At 38.3% G+C, this 6,280-nt stretch overlaps 1 non-coding gene across 1 annotated transcript; it reads right to left on the minus strand.

Moving 5' to 3' along the window:
- Positions 1 to 4,127: 4,127 nt before the first annotated feature.
- LOC141688120 (small nucleolar RNA R71) lies at positions 4,128 to 4,234 on the minus strand. The gene has a single exon (XR_012561583.1). It is a non-coding gene; the product is annotated as a small nucleolar RNA R71 (small nucleolar RNA).
- Between the last annotated feature and the right edge of the window lie 2,046 nt (positions 4,235 to 6,280).

Below are 6,280 nucleotides of genomic sequence, written 5' to 3' on the forward strand. Positions count from 1 at the left end.
GCCGTTTCTCCTAAACCGTACATCGGAATCAAACGAACTACATATCAAAACGAAGCTCGTAACATGAACTATCTAATTATGGCAATGGTCAAAACCTAGCAGGGAGTTCTCGGGTCCTAATGTTATGAACAAAAGCAGTCTAAAGTAAATCGGACATTACGACGGCTATGTTTACGCGATTTCCCAAATTTTATACCATTCAATTCCATCACCAAACAACCCAATCCATTCATACCATCAAAGTCCATCCATATCACATCCTAACAGCCCTAAAACCCAATATTATCAACTTTATACTACCCTCAAACATGAACTAAAAGCTATACTTAAGTTCATTAACCAATAATCAAGATTTATAACTTCAAACTCATTACAAATCCAACCACACTCTAAGTATACAAGGATCATGCCCCTCATGAACTATAACAATCAAAACCATTCCTAATACTCAAACGTAAAGCTAGGGTTTGAAGTTTTATACCTTTTTGAAGCTTTTAATCAATGAAAGATCCTTGGAATGCCCATGGAAGCCTTGATCTATGCTTAAGCTACCTTGTCCTTACAAATAAAATCAAGAATCAAAAATTTGTTCTTGAAAGTTACTATTCACCCTAAACTTTTAGGAATTGATTAACTAGGTAAATCTTGGATTCTTGGATCCAAACTTATAGCATAACTAAGTTATGAATTATGGAAGCTAAAGAAACAAACCTTATAATTTTTGAAGGTGTGTAGCTTGAGTTTTTGAAAAACTCCTCCTTGTTTTTCTTCAAAAAGCCGAGAGCATGAAGAAGAAGAAAGAGAGATTTTTGTGTTTTTTCTTTGATTTGATTTTTAGTTGGTTGTTTTTATTTTGTTTTAGGTCAATTACCCATTTACCCTTGATTTTGTGTGGTTAATATTCCACCACATTTCCTTCCCTCTTATGTCATGCGTGCATCACTTTGTGATGTCATCACCCCTCCTTTGTCCTCTTTCTATTGGTTGGATGACATCATCCCCTCTAATCTCTTTGATTAACTTCCTAATTGTTTGCCTAATGACCGCTGATCTGTTATACGGTTCGCTTAACTTTCGTTCTCGTTTATCGTTTGAGGGATCATACCCGGGATCTTATTACTTGGGTTCCTTTAACCTTTCTCCATACATTATATTCCTTTTATGATCCTCTCTTATAATCCTTGAATTTAAATCCTTTTAATCATGTTACCTTATACTCAATTATTTCCGTATCTAGTGGATTTCCGGGAAAAATCAAAGTGTTCGGAATTGGATTCTGACGATCTTTACATACACTTATATACCATATAGAGTACTAATAAAAACTCAGAATATCCATAACAGAACCCCTACATAGTGTGGCATGAAAAGTTTTCTCATTTAGCAAAAACACTATTCATAAGGGTTTCAAAAATTTCCAAAAATTGGGGTTATTACAGCGGGCGCGCTCACATTCTGGAAAACTGGGGCGGCCGCGTGCTAGTACAATGCGGTGATAAGTGGCATTTTATACCACTTAGAGCGTCTTATAATAGCTTGAATTGGTGTCTTGAAATAAAGTATTTTGTGTATTTGATGCATTTTTCTAGTGTTTGTGCATTTCAGGATATTAGTTACATTTCGGGGGAGAATTCATCAATAATAAGCCTTGGCATATGTTCAGCATTGCAAGTGGGAAGATAGGAGCATATTACAGCGAAGAAACGGAGCAGAACAGACCATTTTTCCAGAGGGGGTCTGCAGGGTCGTAAATTCAGAATAATTATTTTAGACTTCTATTTCTGTTTGGCTTCCAACTTTTGAGTAATCTGGGTTTTATGGGACTCCTATATAAGTAGATTTCAGAGACGTTTTAAGGAAGTTGGATCGTAGTATTAATCAAGGAGCGAAGGAGATAAGGAAGAAGACCGTTTTAGCATACTGCAACGAAGAGGAAGCATATTTTCTTGTGATTCTTATTTCGTTGTAATGTTGGATGCTAGTTTTCTTTACTTTGAACCTATTTACTCTTGTGACGTACTCTGATTTAATATAATTAGTTTAGTTATTATTCTCTTGTGTTTATTTATCATGCTTTCATATGAACCCATGGTGACGATGAGTGCTATCATGGGCTAATTATGATCATGGGGTCGTAACGGATTTATTATGGAATTCTTTAGTTAGTGTTTAATACCTTAGTGTGTGATGATTGTATGATATCTAGTATAGGTTGTGCTTATTCATCTTATGGCTGTTGAGAGGGCTAGATACATTGACCGTTTCATTAGCTCAGAGTTCAGGGTTATTTGTTAGTCGCTAAACACGCGCTAATAATACACGCAAGTATACGAGTTCGCAAGTAGTATAGAATCTTTTGTAGTTCATTCCCACAGAGACTGTATTGGTTAACTAATTAATTCATACACCTAGGCAACAATGTATGGTTATTATTCAATACTAAGACGATAATAAGTGAGGATGTTTATAACTAAGAATTTACTAATAATTATAACTACGAGAATAAGATTGATTGAATTAATATGAATGACAACATGGGATTTTAACTTCATTAAATACTTCATTCAATAGCCTTGTTATTCTCAACCTTAGCATGCAATGGTGATGATACTAATCAGACAACACGAAATTGATAAACGCCAACTTTCGTTGCACGAGTATCATTCTACCAGACATCCACAAAAGAGATAGAAGCTGAATAGGCACCAATTATATTGAAACCCTATATGTCTATAGAATTTTACAACATAACGGTTTAAGCACAAGTTATCTATCTTGATTACATAGGGCAAGTAAGATGGTTAAAATTATCTATGAATCATGCATAACAATACATGAACCTATGCTAGCATGGCAAGTTCTAAATCCTTAAATTCACTTTCACTTCATTAAATTAACTTTCACTTACATAGGTTCATGTACGAGTATGCATGATTAGTGGGTAACTCTAACTGTTTTATTCGCCCTGTGTAATCAAAAGGAATAACTTATTCTTAAATCATTATATTGTCAATTTCTGTAGACATATAGGGACTCAACATAATTGATGCCTATTCAACTTCTATCTTAATTGTGGATGTTTGGTAGAATGGTATTAGTACAATAAAAGTTGGCTTTTATCAGTTTCGTGTTATTCGATTAATATCATCACTGTTGCATGCTAAGGGTAATAACAATGACTATTAAAGGAAGTAGTAATGAAGTTGTGATCTCATGAGTGTTTTAATATTGTTAATTCGAAGTGTTAATTAAGTGCTTAATTGTAGTAGTTAATTGTAGTTAATAATTAGTTAATCAATTCTATGTGTTATTGTCTTAACATTGAGAAGTAATCATACATTGGTGAGTGAGTTTAATTGAACATAATTAGTCTGAGTCTCTGTGGGAACGAACTAGAAAGTATTTTATATTACTTGCGAACGCGTATACTTGCGTGTATTATTAGCGCGTGATTTCGCCCTAACAAGTTTTTGGCACCGCTGTCGGGGACTCGGCGTATTTGTTTAGTTTATGTACTTACCATCATTGGTCATTAGGACTCAGTGATTAAGACGTGTTACTTATTGTTTCCGGTTGTGTTTCAGGTACTTTAGCGAGCGTTTATGCAAAGTCGTTCTCGTACTCCCAAGAGGACTTTAGATACAGCTGAGGAGACAGACGAAGTTCTTGATATTCCGGAGAAGATAGATTTTGAAGATTCGGATTCAGGAAGTGAGCAGAAAGAGCCAATAATCATGGGTGATCGTATTGTTCCGGCGAATCCAGCTCTTATGGACTTTTCTTGGCCTAAAATTGATGACATTCAGTCAAGCATTCTTCATCCGGCTATTCAGGCTAACACCTTTGAAATCAAGCCAGGCACTATTCAGATGGTGCAGAATTCTATTTCTTTCGGAGGAGCGGCGACTGAAGACCCCAACATGCACATAAGGAATTTTGTCGAGATCTGCAGTACTTTCAAATATAATGGTGTGACTGATGAGGCTATCAAGCTGAGGCTTTTCCCATTCTCTCTGAGGGATAAAACTAAGGACTGGTTACATTCTGAACCAGCTGGGTCAATCACTACTTGGCAGGATCTTGCGCAAAAGTTTCTGGTGAAGTTTTATCCAATGGCAAAGACTGCTGCTATGAGGAGTGCTCTTACTCAGTTTGCGCAGCAACCTACAGAATCTATGTGCGAAGTTTGGGAGCGCTACAAGGAGATGTTGAGAAAGTGTCCACACCATGGAATGCCTGATTGGATGGTGATTACTGGTTTCTATAATGGTTTGGGGGCCCAATCTCGGCCCATGATCGATGCAGCAGCTGGAGGCGCATTGTGGGCCAAAAGCTATACTGAGGCTTATAATCTTATTGAGACTAGGGCTGAAAATGAGCATAAAAACCCAACTCAAAGGATGATACCTGGGAAGGTAGCAGGTATTCTGGAAGTCGATGCAGCCACCGCTATTGCAGCACAGGTCCAAGCGCTGTCTATGAAGGTCGATTCACTAGCCACCTATGGAGTTAATCAGTTAGCTATGGTCTGTGAGATTTGTGCAGGTTCTCATGCCACGGATCAGTGTTCTCTTGTTAACGAATCTGTTCAGTATGTGAACAATTATCAGCGACAACAGCAGCCTGTGCCAACCACTTATCATCCTAACAACAGAAATCATCCAAATTTCAGCTGGAGTAATAATCAGAATGCTATTCAGCAACCATATCAGCAAGGCGTAAGTAAGCAGTTCAATCCACCTGGATTTCAGCAACCACAGCATTATGCTCAAAGGCAATCATATCCTCAACAGGGAGGTGCAGTTGCACCCACTAGTGCTGATTTTGAGGAACTTAAGCTGTTGTGCAAGAGTCAGGCGGTGTCAATCAAGACCTTGGAAAATCAAATTGGTCAAATAGCCAATGCAGTGCTCAATCGTCAACCTGACACACTTCCCAGTGACACTGAAGTGCCAGGCAGGAAGGAAGCTAAAGAGCAAGTCAAGGCTATTACCTTAAGGTCTGGAAAAGTTGCTGATGCTGAAAAAGTAAAAGAAGGAGAAGCTGAAGTTGGAGATGAAGAAGCTAAGCAAAAGGAGAAAGCGGCGGAACCAAGGAAGACTACTGTTGAACACACTCTGCCTGAGGGTAATACATGGGAGAAATAGCTCTATCCTCCACCATCTTTCCCTAATAGATTGCAACAACAAAAGCTGGATAAGCAGTTTGGTAAGTTTCTGGAGGTGTTCAAGAAACTTCACAATAATATACCTTTCGCTGAGGCTCTGGAGCAAATGCCTAGTTATGCGAGGTTTATGAAGAGTATTCTTTCAAGGAAGGTGAAACTGGATGACCTTGAGACCGTTGCTCTAACGGAAGAATGCAGTGTTGTGCTGCAGCAAAAGTTACCTTCAAAGCTGAAAGATCCAGATAGCTTCACCATTCCTTGCACCATTGGCAAGTTGTATTTTGACAAGTGCCTTTCTGATTTGGGAGCATGCATCAATCTGATGTCGTTGTCGATCTTTAAAAAGTTAGATTTTCCTGATCCAAAGCCCACCTACATGTCTCTACAATTGGCTGATCGTTCTATTACTTACCCTAGAGGCATAGTGGAGGATGTGCTAGTCAAGGTGGATAAGCTCTTCTTTCCTGCAGACTTTGTTATTCTGGATTTCGAGGAAGATAAGAAGATTCCCATAATCTTGGGAAAACCTTTCTTGGCTACTGGCCGTACCTTGATAGATGTGTAGAAAGGTGAACTTACTATGAGGGTGCAGGATCAGGATGTGACATTCAATGTATTCAAAACATTGAAATTCCCTACAGAAGATGAGGAGTGCTTAAAAGTGGATTTGATTGATTCTACGGTTACTTCAGAACTCGATCATATGTTACTGTCTGATGCATTAGAGAAGGCCTTAGTGGGGGATTTTGACAGTGATGATGAGGATGGCAATGAGCAATTACAATATCTTAATGCTTCTCCCTAGAGGCGAAAGCTAGACATGCCGTTTGAATCTCTTGGTACTTCTGACCTCAAAAATGCTGAAGGAAACCTCAAACCATCAATTGAGGAAGCACCTACCTTGGAGCTTAAGCCATTGCCTGAACACTTGAGGTATGTTTTTTTAGGTGATGCATCTACTTTACCTGTTATTATTGCATCTGACCTTTCAGGTAGTGAGGAGGACAAGCTCTTAAGGATTTTGAGAGAATTCAAATCGGCTATTGGATGGACTATAGCAGACATCAAAGGGATCATCCCTTCCTATTGTATGCATAAGATTCTGCTAGAGGA

This window comes from Apium graveolens, chromosome 9, assembly GCF_009905375.1.
Source record: "Apium graveolens cultivar Ventura chromosome 9, ASM990537v1, whole genome shotgun sequence".
Lineage (NCBI taxonomy): Eukaryota > Viridiplantae > Streptophyta > Magnoliopsida > Apiales > Apiaceae > Apium > Apium graveolens.